The 18432-nt window shown below is 39.6% G+C and overlaps 4 non-coding genes across 4 annotated transcripts; all 4 read right to left on the reverse strand.

Moving 5' to 3' along the window:
- Positions 1–6545: 6545 nt before the first annotated feature.
- LOC134997264 (U1 spliceosomal RNA) lies at positions 6546–6709 on the reverse strand. The gene has a single exon (XR_010199809.1). It is a non-coding gene; the product is annotated as a U1 spliceosomal RNA (small nuclear RNA).
- Positions 6710–6860: 151 nt separating this feature from the next.
- On the reverse strand, positions 6861–7024 carry LOC134997075 (U1 spliceosomal RNA). Its single transcript, XR_010199629.1, has one exon. It is a non-coding gene; the product is annotated as a U1 spliceosomal RNA (small nuclear RNA).
- Positions 7025–7698: 674 nt separating this feature from the next.
- LOC134997262 (U1 spliceosomal RNA) lies at positions 7699–7861 on the reverse strand. The gene has a single exon (XR_010199806.1). It is a non-coding gene; the product is annotated as a U1 spliceosomal RNA (small nuclear RNA).
- Positions 7862–8013: 152 nt separating this feature from the next.
- LOC134997288 (U1 spliceosomal RNA) lies at positions 8014–8177 on the reverse strand. The gene has a single exon (XR_010199827.1). It is a non-coding gene; the product is annotated as a U1 spliceosomal RNA (small nuclear RNA).
- Between the last annotated feature and the right edge of the window lie 10255 nt (positions 8178–18432).

Here is an 18432-nt window from a genome sequence, read left to right on the forward strand (position 1 = left end):
TTGAGGGAGACACACATCAGGAGATGCAGCATATCGGAGGTCTTCGATGCCTTTCCAGCAAATGCACACCACCTGCTGCTGGTCTGGACACAAAACAATGCCCACAATCGAAGTCCCAAAATGCCCAACTACAGGATTCATGTAAGTAGTGAATTTAGGAATGAATTTAGAAGTAGGAAATTAAGTTAGTTCACAAGTACATTCAAATTCAGATCTAAAGACTAAACACAAAACACAAAATAAGACTCCACAGAGCAATTATCAGGTGTCTTTATCAATTGTTGCATTTAAAAAATCAAGCAATTAGGGAACACAATGTTGCGACAATGTAACCCTATTTGCAAAATAGTACTAAATAAGTTTGTCGATGTAAGACATTTGCAAAGGCGCAAACAAAACACGCTGGAAAATGCAACTGAATCTGTTTTTGGAGGTTAGAAAAGATGTAGGATCAAGTAGCTCCATGGGTAGGGTGTTTGATTAAAATTCAACAGGTTATAGGTTTGAATCCTGGGTATGATAGTTTGAGGTGTTATTTAATAAAGCATGTTTATATATTAGTCACACATGGCTTACTTGTACAAATGGCATGTCACCAGTTAGTGCTGACTGCTGATATGCCATTTGCACTAAAACAAATGAAAATGGTAAAAGTTATTGTACTTTAAGTAAAAATAAAAGAGCAAAAATATCAATCCCAGTTTTGGATTACTTGAATTAACAAAAAAAAACGCATATAGCAGAGGATAGTTTCAATCTGCTTACCTCTGGGCTATGGACCCAGCATGCTTCCATTACAGTACTCTGCTGCACATGTAATTGCAAGAGATCCTGAAGCACTCACTCATCATGGGAAAGTACCAATGTGTTTCTTCATTGGTTGATGGAAGAAACATCTTACAAAAACTCTCCAGATTATTGACTATTTAAAGTTTTTCTAGGAAACGTTCTAGATGAATGCTTATTAGCCTTTGTCAGTATGTACTTTTGCAAAGTGTCGCTGTGGCGCAATCAGTTAGTGTGTACGGCTATTAACCAAAAGGTTGGTGGTTCAATCCCACCCAGGGATGTAATTGACCTTGTTATCAGATTTTGGTGATCTTTAAGTAGACAAGTCAAAATTTCAAAAACCCCTGTTATGGTGTAGGGTACCTGGCCTTCTCTGATGTAATCAGAGTTAGATTTGATTCAGTGATTTTATAAAAACAGCTAGGAAGCACAATTTAGCAGTGGTTTGCAGAGAAAAAGAAATATGCTGGCAAAAAAATCCAATTGAGTGATTAAACAGCTCTTCATTTTCTGGCTTTATTTTTATGCTAACAAATTTGTTCTCTGAAAAGTGTCCACAAAGCCAAGTATCTGATTAACATCTTTGTAGGGATGGTTTTTCACCTATTACTAAATTAAACTTGCTTCATTGGAAAGGCAGCAAGATGCATCCTCATTTCAATATCTACTGAAATAATACAGGTTGACACCAGGAAACATTAACGCCACTGCATCCTTGCTGCTTTCTCATGTGGAAGTCTGTTTAATGTGAAAACAAGGTGATATCTAATTAGCACACAGGTAAGGAATTAAGAAAATCTTTATTTAAGGGTGAAGATGTTTCTCACAAAATCGTTGCCCCAATGCATCATTGAAATTCAAGCTGGAAAGATGATTTTAATATATCACTTGTACATTTTGTATTGCTCTTCTGGTGACAATGTAGTTTGTTTTTGTCAATTACCATTTTAATAATAGGGTAAAGAAAATTAAGTGGATTTTTGAAAGAAAAAAAATACGGTCAATATACTATTAAAACAAATTAAAATGGTAAAAGTTATTGTACTTTAAGTAAAAATAAAAGAGCAAAAATATCAATCCCAGTTTTGGATTACTTTAATTAACAAAAAAAAAATGCATATAGCAGAGGATAGTTTCAATCTGCCTACCTCTGGGTTAAGGGGCCCAGCATGCTTCAATTGCAGTACTCTGCTGCACATGTAAGTGCAAGAGATCCTGAAGCACTCACTCATCATGGGAAAGTACCAATGCGTTTCTTCATTGGTTGATGGAAGAAACATCTTACAAAAACTCTCCAGATTATTGACTTTTTAAAGTTTTCTAGGAAACGTTCTAGATGAATGCTTATTAGCCTTTGTCAGTATGTACTTTTGCAAAGTGTCTCTGTGGTGCAATCGGTTAGTGTGTTTGGTTATTAACCAAAGGGTTGGTGGTTCAATCCCACCCAGGGATGTTATTGACCTTGTCATCAGATTTTGGTGATCTTTAAGTAGACAAGTCAAAATTTCAAACCCCCTCTTATGGTGTAGGGTACCTGGCCTACTCTGATGTAATCAGAGTTAGATTTGATTAAGTGATTTTATCAAAAAACAGCTAGGAAGCACAATTTAGCAGTGGGTTGCAGAGAAAATTAAATATGCTGGCAGAAAAATCCAATTGAGTGATTAAACAGCTCTTCATTTTCTGGCTTTATTTTTATGCTAACTAATTTGTTCTCTGAAAAGTGTCCACAAAGCCAAGTATCGGATTAACATCTTTGTAGGGATGGTTTTTCACCTATTACTAAATTAAACTTGCTTCATTGGAAAGGCAGCAAGATGCATCCTCATTTCAATATCTACTGAAATAATACAGGTTGACACCAGGAAACATTAACGCCACTGCATCCTTGCTGCTTTCTCATGTGGAAGTCTGTTTAATGTGAAAACAAGGTGATATCTAATTAGCACACAGGTAAGGAATTAAGAAAATCTTTATTTAAGGGTAAGATGTTTCTCACAAAATCGTTGCCCCAATGCATCATTGAAATTCAAGCTGGAAAGATGATTTTAATATATCACTTGTACATTTTGTATTGCTCTTCTGGTGACAATGTAGTTTGTTTTTGTCAATTACCATTTTAATAATCGGGTAAAGAAAATTAAGTGGATTTTTGAAAGAAAACAATACTGTCTATATACTATTAAAACAAATTAAAAAGGTAAAAGTTATTGTACTTTAAGTAAAATAAAAAGAGCAAAAATATCAATCCCAGTTTTGGATTACTTTAATTAACAAAAAAAAAATGCATATAGCAGAGGATAATTTCAATCTGCCTACCTCTGGGTTATGGACCCAGCATGCTTCCATTACAGTACTCTGCTGCACATGTAAGTGCAAGAGATCCTGAAGCACTCACTCATCATGGGAAAGTACCAATGTGTTTCTTCATTGGTTGATGGAAGAAACATCTTACAAAAACTCTCCAGATTATTGACTATTTAAAGTTTTTCTAGGAAACGTTCTAGATGAATGCTTATTAGCCTTTGTCAGTATGTACTTTTGCAAAGTGTCGCTGTAGCGCAATCAGTTAGTGTGTATGGCTATTAACCAAAAAGTTGGTGGTTCAATCCCACCCAGGGACGTAATTGACCTTGTGATCAGATTTTGGTGATATTTAAGTAGACAAGTCAAAATTTCAAACCCTCTCTTATGGTGTAGGGTACCTGGCCTACTCTGATGTAATCAGAGTTAGATTTGATTAAGTGATTTTATAAAAAAAACAGCTAGGAAGCACAATTTAGCAGTGGGTTGCAGAGAAAAAGAAATATGCTGGCAGAAAAATCCAATTGAGTGATTAAACAGCTCTTCATTTTCTGACTTTATTTTTATGCTAACAAATTTGTTCTCTGAAAAGAGTCCACAAAGACAAGTATCTGATTAACACCTTTGTAGGGATGGTTTTTCACCTATTACTAAATTAAAAATGCTTCATTGGAAAGGCAGCAAGATGCATCCTCATTTCAAGATCTACTGAAATAATACAGGTTGACACCAGGAAACATTAACGCCACTGCATCCTTGCTGCTTTCTCATGTGGAAGTCTGTTTAATGTGAAAACAAGGTGATATCTAATTAGCACACAGGTAAGGAATTAAGAAATTCTTTATTTAATGGTAAGATGTTTCTCACAAAATCGTTGCCCCAATGCATCATTGAAATTCAAGCTGGAAAGATGATTTTAATATATCACTTGTACATTTTGTATTGCTCTTCTGGTGACAATGTAGTTTGTTTTTGTCAATTACCATTTTAATAATCGGGTAAAGAAAATTAAGTGGATTTTTGAAAGAAAACAATACTGTCTATATACTATTAAAACAAATTAAAAAGGTAAAAGTTATTGTACTTTAAGTAAAATAAAAAGAGCAAAAATATCAATTCCAGTTTTGGATTACTTTAATTAACAAAAAAAAATGCATATAGCAGAGGATAATTTCAATCTGCCTACCTCTGGGTTATGGACCCAGCATGCTTCCATTACAGTACTCTGCTGCACATGTAAGTGCAAGAGATCCTGAAGCACTCACTCATCATGGGAAAGTACCAATGTGTTTCTTCATTGGTTGATGGAAGAAACATCTTACAAAAACTCTCCAGATTATTGACTATTTAAAGTTTTTCTAGGAAACGTTCTAGATGAATGCTTATTAGCCTTTGTCAGTATGTACTTTTGCAAAGTGTCGCTGTAGCGCAATCAGTTAGTGTGTACGGCTATTAACCAAAAAGTTGGTGGTTCAATCCCACCCAGGGACGTAATTGACCTTGTGATCAGATTTTGGTGATATTTAAGTAGACAAGTCAAAATTTCAAACCCTCTCTTATGGTGTAGGGTACCTGGCCTACTCTGATGTAATCAGAGTTAGATTTGATTAAGTGATTTTATAAAAAAAACAGCTAGGAAGCACAATTTAGCAGTGGGTTGCAGAGAAAAAGAAATATGCTGGCAGAAAAATCCAATTGAGTGATTAAACAGCTCTTCATTTTCTGGCTTTATTTTTATGCTAACAAATTTGTTCTCTGAAAAGAGTCCACAAAGCCAAGTATCTGATTAACACCTTTGTAGGGATGGTTTTTCACCTATTACTAAATTAAACATGCTTCATTGGAAAGGCAGCAAGATGCATCCTCATTTCAATATCTACTGAAATAATACAGGTTGACACCAGGAAACATTAACGCCACTGCATCCTTGCTGCTTTCTCATGTGGAAGTCTGTTTAATGTGAAAACAAGGTGATATCTAATTAGCACACAGGTAAGGAATTAAGAAAATCTTTATTTAAGGGTGAAGAGGTTTCTCACAAAATCGTTGCCCCAATGCATCATTGAAATTCAAGCTGGAAAGATGATTTTAATATATCACTTGTACATTTTGTATTGCTCTTCTGGTGACAATGTAGTTTGTTTTTGTCAATTACCATTTGAATAATAGGGTAAAGAAAATTAAGTGGATTTTTGAAAGAAAACAATACTGTCAATATACTATTAAAACAAATTAAAATAATAAAAGTTATTGTACTTTAAGTAAAAATAAAAGAGCAAAAATATCAATCCCAGTTTTGGATTACTTTAATTAACAAAAAAAAATGCATATAGCAGAGGATAGTTTCAATCTGCCTACCTCTGGGTTATGGGCCCAGCATGCTTCCATTGCAGTACTCTGCTGCACATGTAAGTGCAAGAGATCCTGAAGCACTCACTCATCATGGGAAAGTACCAATGTGTTTCTTCATTGGTTGATGGAAGAAACATCTTACAAAAACTCTCCAGATTATTGACTTTTTAAAGTTTTTCTAGGAAACGTTCTAGATGAATGCTTATTAGCCTTTGTCAGTATATACTTTTGCAATGTGTCTCTGTGGCGCAATCAGTTAGCGTGTTCGGTTATTAACCACAAGGTTGGTGGTTCAATCCTACCCAGGGACGTAATTTACCTTGTTATCAGATTTTGGTGATCTTTAAGTAGACAAGTCAAAATTTCAAACCCCCTCTTATGGTGTAGGGTACCTGGCCTTCTCTGATGTAATCAGAGTTAGATTTGATTAAGTGATTTTATAAAAGAACAGCTAGGAAGCACAACTTAGCAGTGGGTTGCAGAGAAAAAGAAATACGCTTGCAGAAAAATCCAATTGAGTGATTAAACAGCTCTTCATTTTCTGGCTTTATTTTTATGCTAACAAATTTGTTCTCTGAAAAGTGTCCACAAAGCCAAGTATCTGATTAACACCTTTGTAGGGATGGTTTTTCACCTATTACTAAATTAAACTTGCTTCATTGGAAAGGCAGCAAGTGATGTCATCCAAGCAGTGGGTCAAAGTTGGCTTCAACCCTCGTCTGCTTATGAAAAGAGAAAAGGGATATGCAGGGCATGGCGGCCTTTTGCGACGCTTGGATGACCCCTAGTTCGCATTAAACACCCCCACCCTCCTTCGGTGTGGGGCTCATGTTGGCCATGCCCCAGCCCCTGAAGCATTCAAGCTGATTTCTTGCAGCAGCTGGGTACTGTAACAGCTCCAGAGCTGCTCTGTAAGGCAAGTAAAAGGGTGTGGGCCCTGCAGCACTACCTGTAGTTTGCATTGTGCATTGGAAGGCACAAAGTAAGCAGACGGGAGGAGAAGTCAGGATAGTTCACAAGGTTATAGAAGGGAGGGGCTCAAGAAAAGAGAAGTGGAAACAGACAGCATACTAGGCTGGAGAGAGACCTGAGACAAAGAGATCTGAATTATACGAGAGCCGTCCAGGGGAAACACAAATTATGCAGTCAAGTTTCCCACATTTGGGGAAATCGCAAGGGACAGCACTCCCAGAGTGCAATGGGTGAGCCTTGCCCTGGGAGAAGCACCTTCATGATCATAGTATCTCACCTGGCAGGTTAGTAGGAGTTGGGCTAGAGCTGGGGAGGGTCGCTGCTCGGGCACTACCTTTCAAGTGAAGGAGATCCAACTGAGGCAGCACAAGGGAACTCTCAAAAGAAGAACAAGGCTAGAGGAAGATCTGAGACAAAGAAATCTGACTTTTACCAGAGCTGACCAGAGGAAAGCACAAACACAGTCCACCACTACCACAAATAATGCAGTCGAGTTTCCCACATTTGGGGAAATCACAGGGGTCAGCATACCCAGAATGCAATGAATGAACCTCACCCTGGGAGAACAATCTTCATGACAATAGTATCTCCTATGCAAAATAAGTATGATTTGGGATAGGGCTGGGGAGGGCCGCTGCTCAGGCACATCTCTGTCAAGTAAAGGAGATTCAACTGAGGCAGCACAAGGGAACTCTCATCTGGGGACAACAACTGCAGGGAGAACACATATTTTCAGATGAACATGGGGTGGCAGAAGGCTGCCTAATACTGAAGCACCCCCAAACAACAAACCAAATGCAACAACTAGTGCAAGCATTCCTGGGGGATGGCCTGCAGCAGATGGATTTGAATATGGTGATGTCATCCAAGCAGTGGGTCAAAGTTGGCTTCAACCCTCGTCTGCATATGAAAAGAGAAAAGGAGCGTGCAGGGCATGGAGGCCTTTTGTGGTGCTTGGATGACCCCTAGTTCGCATTAAGCACCCCCACCCTCCTTCGGTGTGGGGCTCATGTTGGCCATTCCCCAGCCCCTGAAGCATTCAAGCTGATTTCTTGCTGCAGCTGGGCACTGTAACAGCTCCAGAGCTGCTCTGTAAAGCAAGTAAAAGGGTGTGGGCCCTGCAGCACTACCCGTAGTTTGCATTGTGCATTGGGAGGCACAAAGTAAGCAGACGGGAGGAGAAGTCAGGATAGTGCACAAGGGTATAGAAGGGAGGGGCTCAAGAAAAAAGAAGTGGAACCAGACAGCAAACTAGGCTGGAGAGAGACCTGAGACAAAGAGATCTGAATTACATGAGAGCCGACCAGGGAAAACTCAAATTATGCAGTCAAGTTTCCCACATTTGGGGAAATCGCAGGGGCAGCACACCCAGAGTGCAATGGGTGAGCCTTGCCCTGGGAGAAGCACCTTCATGATCATAGTATCTCACCTGGCAGGTAAGTAGGAGTTGGGCTAGAGCTGGGGAGGGTCGCTGCTCGGGCACCCCCCTGTCAAGTGAAGGAGATCCAACTGAGGCAGCACAAGGGAACTCTCGAAAGAAGAACAAGGCTAGAGGAAGATCTGAGACAAAGAAATCTGACTTTTACCAGAGCTGACCAGAGGAAAGCACAAACACAGTCCCCCACTACCACAAATAATGCAGTCGAGTTTCCCACATTTGGGGAAATCACAGGGGTCAGCATACCCAGAATGCAATGAATGAACCTCACCCTGGGAGAACAATCTTCATGACCATGGTATCTCCTATGCAAAATAAGTATGATTTGGGATAGGGCTGGGGAGGGCCGTTGCTCAGGCACATCTCTGTCAAGTAAGTTGCATTTGATTTGTTGTTTGGGGGTGCTTCAGTATTAGGCAGCCTTCTGCCCTACCATGTTCATCTGAAAATATGTGTTCTCCCTGCAGTTGTTGTCCCCAGATGAGAGTTCCCTTGTGCTGCCTCAGTTGAATCTCCTTTTGGAGAAGACCTCAATAAGATTGTAGCTGATCTGGCTACTGCTAAAACAGCTTGCCTACCTAGTATGACTCCTACCACGCAGAAGGCTAAAAGTACTTTTCTTGGCCCTTTCATCCTCCAGGTAAAGCGTACCCAAGGTCAGGCATACCCAAAGCAAGCTCATGTTTCCAGACCTGCCAAGCCCAGACTGAAGCAATCCTGGGCTGCCCATCAGCCTGCTTCCAAAACGGACAAGCCTGCCGCATGACGGTGCAGGCCTCCCTCTGGGGGATCCCAGGGTGGGGGGCCCGACTTCTAGGTTTGGCAAAGAAAGGTATAATTCTAAGCTAGAGAATTCTGTTTGGAGCTCACCTTGTACTTTGTGAAGAAATAATCAGCATTGTGGCTGAGCAGATACATGTAGTGTGTGGCTGCAAACTGCATGGATCTGCTGCGTTGTAATGCTGATTCTTTTTTTTTGCAAAGTACCAATAGCTTCATATAATGTTCACAATTTTTATGCAGGATCAAATAGCTCAATAGGTAGGGTGTTTGATTAGAATTCAACAGGTTATAGGTTTGAATCCTGGGTATGGTAGTTTGAGATGTGTTATTTAATAAAGTATGTTGTTCTGACTGCCGGCATCCTATCACCTGGGATATCATACTAAATAAATGGAGTTGATAAAAAATTTTTTTTTTTTTTTAACTAGGGACAATTTCCAGATACTTCTCTTTATAACTGAGATTGCCCCCTGGAACTTCACATCAGTTGACAACTATGCATGAGTGAGCAGTGCTTGCCCTGGATCTGTCCACCCATTTATGTGCCGCCATAAAATAAAGCATGACTAACAGTTATCCTGGGCGTACACTACACAATTATCTGTCAGGCTATCTATCCAGTCTGGATGGATGGAATGAAAATCTGGTAATGTATAGGAGCAAATGTCAATTAACCATTTGCTCCCAAACACTAGAAAAGTGGTCAAAAATGGTCATTACACAAATTGGTTAAACCCAAAATTTAACCAATTTGTTTAGGGGACCATTTTTGTCCATTTTTTAGTGTTTGAGAGTAAATCGTTGATGGTCATTTGCTCACATAGATAACCGGATTTCTATTCCAACCAGCCAGTGTTGGAGAGATGGTCTGCCAGATTACATAATGCATACCAGAGCCATAACTAGACTTTTTGGTGCCCTGTGACAGAGAATTATATGCCCTCCCCCCCATTTTTGCAATATGGACAAAAGGCGCATGCCTTGTGGGGAAGGGGCATAACAAGATTGGTCTCAGAGAAAGCACATGAGATATGAAGATATATCTAGTATACTTGACACTCAATGGTTTGTGGTATTGCAGGGGTGCCCTCCTTAAATGCATATACAGTCACACATGGCATGTTTGTGTAAATGGCATATCAGCAGTCAGCACTAACTGGTGACATGCCATTTGTACAAGTAAGCCATGTGTGACTAATATATAAACATACTTTATTAAATAACACCTCAAACTATCATACCCAGGATTCAAACCTATAACCTGTTAAATTCTAATCAAACACCCTACCCATTGAGCTACTTGATCCTGCATCTATTCTAACCTCCAATAACAGATTCAGTTGCATTTTCCAGCGTGTTTTGTTTGCGCCTTTGCAAATGTCTTACATCGACAAACTTATTTAGTACTATTTTGCAAATAGGGTTACATTGTCGCAACATTGTGTTCCCTAATTGCTTGATTTTTTAAATGCAAAAATTGATAAAGACACCTGATAATTGCTCTGTGGAGTTTTCTTTTGTGTCTACTTCTTATCTACATTTAATTCCCTACCTATAATCAAGGCATTTTTAAATGCTGGGTGCTGCCAGGACGTGAGGCCTACCTAGTCTTTAGATCTGAATTTGAATGTACTTGTGAACTAACTTAATTTCCTACTTCTAAATTCATTCCTAAATTCACTACTTACATTAATCCTGTAGTTGGGCATTTTGAGCCTTCAATTGTGGGCATTGTTTTGTGTCCAGACCAGCAGCTGGTGGTGTGCATTTGCTGGAAAGGCATCGAAGACCTCCGATATGCTGCATCTCCTGATGTGTGTCTGCCTCAAGTGGCTGTCAGCATATGCATGCTAGACACCCCATTCCAAGCTGATTGTGACATCACGGAACATGCATCATAGAACAGGCATGCTAGAACATGGGTCTTCAACCTGCGACCCTCCAGCTGCTGTGGAACTACATATCCCAGCATGCCCTGCCTCAGTTTTAGCATACCTTAATAGCAAAACTGTGGCAGGGCATGCTGGGATGTGTAGTTTCACAGCAGCTGGAGGGCCACAGGATGAAGACCCATGTGCTAGAACCAAACCGCAGGTACATTGAATGCTAGCAAGCTGAATGTTTAAATCCTTTTTGTTCCGCAGCATTCCAATGCGGAAGATTCCATGGAACCAGAGATTATTCCATTGAGAAGGACATGCTGCCTGGATGACTGCACTGTGCAAATTAAATCACGGAGCCAGTTGGCTTGTGGGTGGCTCTGGTGACTGGGTGGTTGGGTGGGCGGTGTGTCGGAGGTGGAGCACATGCAAATGAATGTGTATCATCCAGCTAGTGAGAGAGAAAACTCATGCAGGAGTGTGCCTGTTTGTCAGTGAGTTATGCACCTTGCCAGACGTCAAATCTACATGGAGCAACTGGAGGGGACAAGAGCAGGTTTGGAAAATATAGACAGAAGAGCATATATGCTGGCGCATTCTCCATGATTGTGTCAGCTTATGTTTTGGTGCACTGCACTTTCCTCCACTAAGTTTTAGCCATTTTGTTTAAACGCAAGTGTAGTTGCTTCTCGCTCTTTTGGCTGTGATATTGTATTGTGGTTGAAGAGTCTGCTGGAGGGATTGTTTTCTTCATTGGCGAGAGACTGAAGATATTCCAGGATGGAAGGCTTGGGAACACTATCCGTTTTTCAGTTGTGGAAGAGTTGAAAGACCGGATTGGACTACATTCTATAGTAAAGGGTATCTTTGTATTTATTAATCCTCCCTTTATATGTGTCTGTCTTTCAATAAAGCTTTGGGCTTGTGATTCCGTCACCCTCTTACACTCCACACCCATAGCCTTATTAACTATTGTATTGTTTAAATGTATAGTGCAGTTCATGATTTATAGTGTAGGCTGACCTGTACTGTAGTTCTTGAACTGTACTATACCGACAGCATTTGTATTGTGATTTGGCTGTGCTGCAACACAGTACTTATGTGTGTAATGTTTATATATGTTTTTTTGCTTCTTTATGTCAATAAAGACTGCTTTTTCAATCCAATATCTGAAAACAATCAATGTTTATCTTTGATGGCAATAGAAGTGGTATGATATTTGCTGCTTTTGAAAGGCAATATCTGATATGTCCCCTATCTGGGAACCATATATTAAATGGCTTTTCAGAAAAGGGAGATGGGAGAAGAGCTTTCAGTACTTGTAGGACCGATGCACATTTCCTATTCTAGCCTCCAAAAACAGATTCAGTTGCATTTTCCAGCGTGTTTTGGATGCGCCTTTGCAAATGTCTTACATCGACAAACTTATTTAGTACTATTTTGCAAATAGGGTTACATTGTTGCAACATTGTGTTCCCTAATTGCTTGATTTTTTAAATGCAACAATTGATAAAAACACCTGATAACTGCTCTGCGGAGTCTTATTTTGTGTCTACTTCTTATCTACATTTAATTCCGTACCTCTAATCAAGGCATTTTTAAATGCTGGCGGCTGCCAGGACGTGAGGCCTACCTAGACTTTAGATCTGAATTTGAATGTACTTGTGAACTAACTTAATTTCCTACTTCTAAATTCATTCCTAAATTCACTACTTACATGAATCCTGTAGTTGGGCATTTTGGGACTTCGATTGTGGGCATTGTTTTGTGTCCAGACCAGCAGCAGGTGGTGTGCATTTGCTGGAAAGGCATCGAAGACCTCCGATATGCTGCATCTCCTGATGTGTGTCTCCCTCAAGTGGCTGTCAGCAAATGCCAGCTAGACACCCCATTCCAAGCTGATTGTGACATCACGGAACATGCATCATAGAACAGGCATGCTAAAACATGGGTCTTCAACCTGCGACCCTCCAGCTGCTGTAGAATTACACATCCCAGCATGCCCTGCCTCAGTTTTAGCATACCTTATAGCAAAACTGTGGCAGGGCGTGCTGGGATGTGTAGTTTCACAGCAGCTGGAGGGCCACAGGATGAAGACCCATGTGCTAGAGCCAAGCCGCAGGTACATTGAATGCTAGCAAGCTGAATATTTAAATCCTTTTTGTTCCGCAGCATTCCAATGCGGAAGATTCCATGGAACCAGAGATCCTTCCATTGAGAAGGACATGCTGCCTGGATGACTACACTGTGCAAATTAAATCACGGAGCCAGTTGGTTTGTGGGTGGCTCTGGTGACTGGGTGGTTGGGTGGGTGGTGTGTCGGAGGTGGAGCACATGCAAATGATTGTGTATCATCCAGCTAGTGAGAGTGAAAACTCATGCAGGAGTGTGCCTGCTTGTCAGTGGGTTATGCACCTTGCCAGACGTTAAATCTACATAGAGCAGCTGGAGGGGACAAGAGCATGTTTGCAAAATATAGATAGAAGAGCATATATGCTGGCGCATTCTCCATGATTGTGTCAGCTTATGTTTTGGTGCACTGCACTTTCCTCCACTAAGTTTTAGCCATTTTTGTTAAGCTCAAGTGTAGTTGCTTCTCGGCCTTTTGGCTGTGATCTTGTATTGTGGTTGAAGGGTCTGCTGGAGGGAGGGATTGCTTTCTTCATTGGCGAAAGACCAAAGATATTCCAGGATGGAAGGCTTGGGAACACTATCCGTTTTTCAATTGTGGAAGAGTTGAAAGACCGGATTGGACTACATTCTATAGTAAAGGATGTCTTTCTATTTATTAATCCTCCCTTTATATGTGTCAGTCTTTCAATAAAGCTTCGGGCTTGTGATTCCCTCACCCTCTTACACTCCACACCCATAGCCTTATTAACTGTTGTATTATTGTACAGTTTAAATGTATAGTGCAGTTCATGATTTATAGTGTAGGCTGGCCTGTGCTGTAGTTCTTGAACTGTACTATACCATCAGCATTTCTATTGTGTTTTGGCTGTGCCGCAACGCGGTACTTATGTGTGTAATGTTTATGTATGTTTTTTTGCTTCTTTATGTGCATCGGTCCTACAAGTACTGAAAGCTCTTCTCCCATCTCCCTTTTCTGAAAAGCCATTTAATATATGGTTCCCAGATAGGGGACATATCAGATATTGGATTTCAAAAGCATCAAATATCATACCACTTTTATTGCCATCAAAGATAAACATTGATTGTTTTCAGATATTGGCTTGAAAAAGCAGTCTTTATTGACATAAAAAAAAACATACATAAACATTGCACACATAAATACAGTGTTGCAGCACAGCCAAAACACAATACAAATGCTGACGGTATAGTACAGTTCAAGAACTACAGCACAGGCCAGTCTACACTATAAATCATGAACTGCACTATACATTTAAACTATACAATAATACAACAGTTAATAAGGCTATGGGTGTGGAGTGTAAGAGGGTGAGGGATTCACAAAACCGAAGCTTTATTGTAACACAGACACATATAAGGGGAGGGTCAATAAATAGAAAGATATCCTTTACTATAGAATGTAGTCCAATCCGACCTCTGTGCTCTTCCACAACTGAAAAACAGATAGTGTTCCCAAGCCTTCCATCCTGGAATATCTTTGGTTTTTCGCCAATGAAGAAAACAATCCCTCCCTCCAGCAGACCCTTCAACCACGATACAAGATCACAGCCAAAAGGCCGAGAAGCAACTACACTTGAGCTTAACAAAAATGGCTAAAACTTAGTGGAGGAAAGTGCAGTGCACCAAAACATAAGCTGACACAATCATGGAGAATGCGCCAGCATATATGCTCTTCTATCTATATTTTGCAAACCTGCTCTTGTCCCCTCCAGCTGCTCTATGTAGATTTAACGTCTGGCAAGGTGCATAACCCACTGACAAGCAGGCACACTCCTGCATGAGTTTTCTCTCTCACTAGCTGGATGATACACAATCATTTGCATGCGCTCCACTTCCGACACACCACCCACCCAACCACCCAGTCACCAGAGCCACCCACAAGCCAACTGGCTCCGTGATTTAATTTGCACAGTGTAGTCATCCAGGCAGCATGTCCTTCTCAATGGAAGGATCTCTGGTTCCATGGAATCTTCCGCATTGGAATGCTGCGGAACAAAAAGGATTTAAATATTCAGCTTGCTAGCATTCAATGTACCTGCGGCTTGGCTCTAGCACATGGGTCTTCATCCTGTGGCCCTCCAGCTGCTGTGAAACTACACATCCCAGCATGCCCTGCCACAGTTTTGCTATTAAGGTATGCTAAAACTGAGGCAGGGCATGCTGGGATGTGTAGTTCCACAGCAGCTGGAGGGTCGCAGGTTGAAGACCAATGTTTTAGCATGCCTGTTCTATGATGCATGTTCCATGATGTCACAATCAGCTTGGAATGGGGTGTCTAGCAGGCATTTGCTGACAGCCACTTGAGGGAGACACACATCAGGAGATGCAGCATATCGGAGGTCTTCGATGCCTTTCCAGCAAATGCACACCACCTGCTGCTGGTCTGGACACAAAACAATGCCCACAATCGAAGTCCCAAAATGCCCAACTACAGGATTCATGTAAGTAGTGAATTTAGGAATGAATTTAGAAGTAGGAAATTAAGTTAGTTCACAAGTACATTCAAATTCAGATCTAAAGACTAAACACAAAACACAAAATAAGACTCCACAGAGCAATTATCAGGTGTCTTTATCAATTGTTGCATTTAAAAAATCAAGCAATTAGGGAACACAATGTTGCGACAATGTAACCCTATTTGCAAAATAGTACTAAATAAGTTTGTCGATGTAAGACATTTGCAAAGGCGCAAACAAAACACGCTGGAAAATGCAACTGAATCTGTTTTTGGAGGTTAGAAAAGATGCAGGATCAAGTAGCTCCATGGGTAGGGTGTTTGATTAGAATTCAACAGGTTATAGGTTTGAATCCTGGGTATGATAGTTTGAGATGTTATTTAATAAAGCATGTTTATATATTAGTCACACATTGCTTACTTGTACAAATGGCATGTCACCAGTTAGTGCTGACTGCTGATATGCCATTTGCACTAAAACAAATTAAAATGGTAAAAGTTATTGTACTTTAAGTAAAAATAAAAGCTAAAATATCAATCCCAGTTTTGGATTACTTTAATGAACAAAAAAAAAATGCATATAGCAAAGGATAGTTTCAATCTGCCTACCTCTGGGTTATGGACCCAGCATGCTTCCATTACAGTACTCTGCTGCACATGTAAGTGCAAGAGATCCTGAAGCACTCACTCATCATGGGAAAGTACCAATGTGTTTCTTCATTGGTTGATGGAAGAAACATCTTACAAAAACTCTCCACATTATTGACTTTTTAAAATGTTTCTAGGAATCGTTCTAGATGAATGCTTATTAGCCTTTGTCAGTATGGACTTTTACAAAGTGTTGCTGTGGCGCAATCAGTTACTGTGTAAGGCTATTAACCAAAAGGTTGGTGGTTCAATCCCACCCAGGGACGTAATTGACCTTGTTATCAGATTTTGGTGATCTTTATGTAGACAAGTCAAAATTTCAAACCCCCTCTTATGGTGTAGGGTACCTGGCCTTCTCTGATGTAATCAGAGTTAGATTTGATTCAGTGATTTTATAAAAACAGCTAGGAAGCACAATTTAGCAGTGGGTTGCAGAGAAAAAGAAATATGCTGGCAAAAAAATCCAATTGAGTGATTAAACAGCTCTTCATTTTCTGGCTTTATTTTTATGCTAACAAATTTGTTCTCTGAAAAGTGTCCACAAAGCCAAGTTTCTGATTAACACCTTTGTAGGGATGGTTTTTAACCTATTACTAAATTAAACTTGCTTCATTGGAAAGGCAGCAAGATGCATCCTCATTTCAATATCTACTGAAATAATACAGGTTGACACCAGGAAACATTAACGCCACTGCATCCTTTGTGCTTTCTCATGTGGAAGTCTGTTTAATGTGAAAACAAGGTGATATCTAATTAGCACACAGGTAAGGAATTAAGAAAATCTTTATTTAAGGGTGAAGATGTTTCTCACAAAATCGTTGCCCCAATGCATCATTGAAATTCAAGCTGGAAAGATGATTTTAATATATCACTTGTACATTTTGTATTGCTCTTCTGGTGACAATGTAGTTTGTTTTTGTCAATTACCATTTTAATAATCGGGTAAAGAAAATTAAGTGGATTTTTGAAAGAAAACAATACTGTCAATATACTATTAAAACAAATGAAAATGGTAAAAGTTATTGTACTTTAAGTAAAAATAAAAGAGCAAAAATATCAATCCCAGTTTTGGATTACTTTAATTAACAAAAAAAAAACGCATATAGCAGAGGATAGTTTCAATCTGCCTACCTCTGTGCTATGGACCCAGCATGCTTCCATTACAGTACTCTGCTGCACATGTAATTGCAAGAGATCCTGAAGCACTCACTCATCATGGGAAAGTACCAATGTGTTTCTTCATTGGTTGATGGAAGAAACATCTTACAAAAACTCTCCAGATTATTGACTATTTAAAGTTTTTCAAGGAAACGTTCTAGATGAATGCTTATTAGCCTTTGTCAGTATATACTTTTGCAAAGTGTCGCTGTGGCGCAATAAGTTAGTGTGTACGGCTATTAACCAAAAGGTTGGTGGTTCAATCCCACCCAGGGATGTAATTGACCTTGTTATCAGATTTTGGTGATCTTTAAGTAGACAAGTCAAAATTTCAAAAACCCCTGTTATGGTGTAGGGTACCTGGCCTTCTCTGATGTAATCAGAGTTAGATTTGATTCAGTGATTTTATAAAAACAGCTAGGAAGCACAATTTAGCAGTGGTTTGCAGAGAAAAAGAAATATGCTGGCAAAAAAATCCAATTGAGTGATTAAACAGCTCTTCATTTTCTGGCTTTATTTTTATGCTAACAAATTTGTTCTCTGAAAAGTGTCCACAAAGCCAAGTATCTGATTAACATCTTTGTAGGGATGGTTTTTCACCTATTACTAAATTAAACTTGCTTCATTGGAAAGGCAGCAAGATGCATCCTCATTTCAATATCTCCTGAAATAATACAGGTTGACACCAGGAAACATTAACGCCACTGCATCCTTGCTGCTTTCTCATGTGGAAGTCTGTTTAATGTGAAAACAAGGTGATATCTAATTAGCACACAGGTAAGGAATTAAGAAAATCTTTATTTAAGGGTGAAGATGTTTCTCACAAAATCGTTGCCCCAATGCATCATTGAAATTCAAGCTGGAAAGATGATTTTAATATATCACTTGTACATTTTGTATTGCTCTTCTGGTGACAATGTAGTTTGTTTTTGTCAATTACCATTTTAATAATAGGGTAAAGAAAATTAAGTGGATTTTTGAAAGAAAACAATACTGTCAATATACTATTAAAACAAATTAAAATGGTAAAAGCTATTGTACTTTAAGTAAAAATAAAAGAGCAAAAATATCAATCCCAGTTTTGGATTACTTTAATTAACAAAAAAAAAATGCATATAGCAGAGGATAGTTTCAATCTGCCTACCTCTGGGTTAAGGGGCCCAGCATGCTTCCATTGCAGTACTCTGCTGCACATGTAAGTGCAAGAGATCCTGAAGCACTCACTCATCATGGGAAAGTACCAATGCGTTTCTTCATTGGTTGATGGAAGAAACATCTTACAAAAACTCTCCAGATTATTGACTTTTTAAAGTTTTCTAGGAAACGTTCTAGATGAATGCTTATTAGCCTTTGTCAGTATGTACTTTTGCAAAGTGTCTCGGTGGTGCAATCGGTTAGTGTGTTTGGTTATTAACCAAAGGGTTGGTGGTTCAATCCCACCCAGTGATGTTATTGACCATGTCATCAGATTTTGGTGATCTTTAAGTAGACAAGTCAAAATT

This window comes from Pseudophryne corroboree, unplaced genomic scaffold (assembly GCF_028390025.1).
Source record: "Pseudophryne corroboree isolate aPseCor3 unplaced genomic scaffold, aPseCor3.hap2 scaffold_144, whole genome shotgun sequence".
Classification (NCBI taxonomy): Eukaryota; Metazoa; Chordata; class Amphibia; order Anura; family Myobatrachidae; genus Pseudophryne; species Pseudophryne corroboree.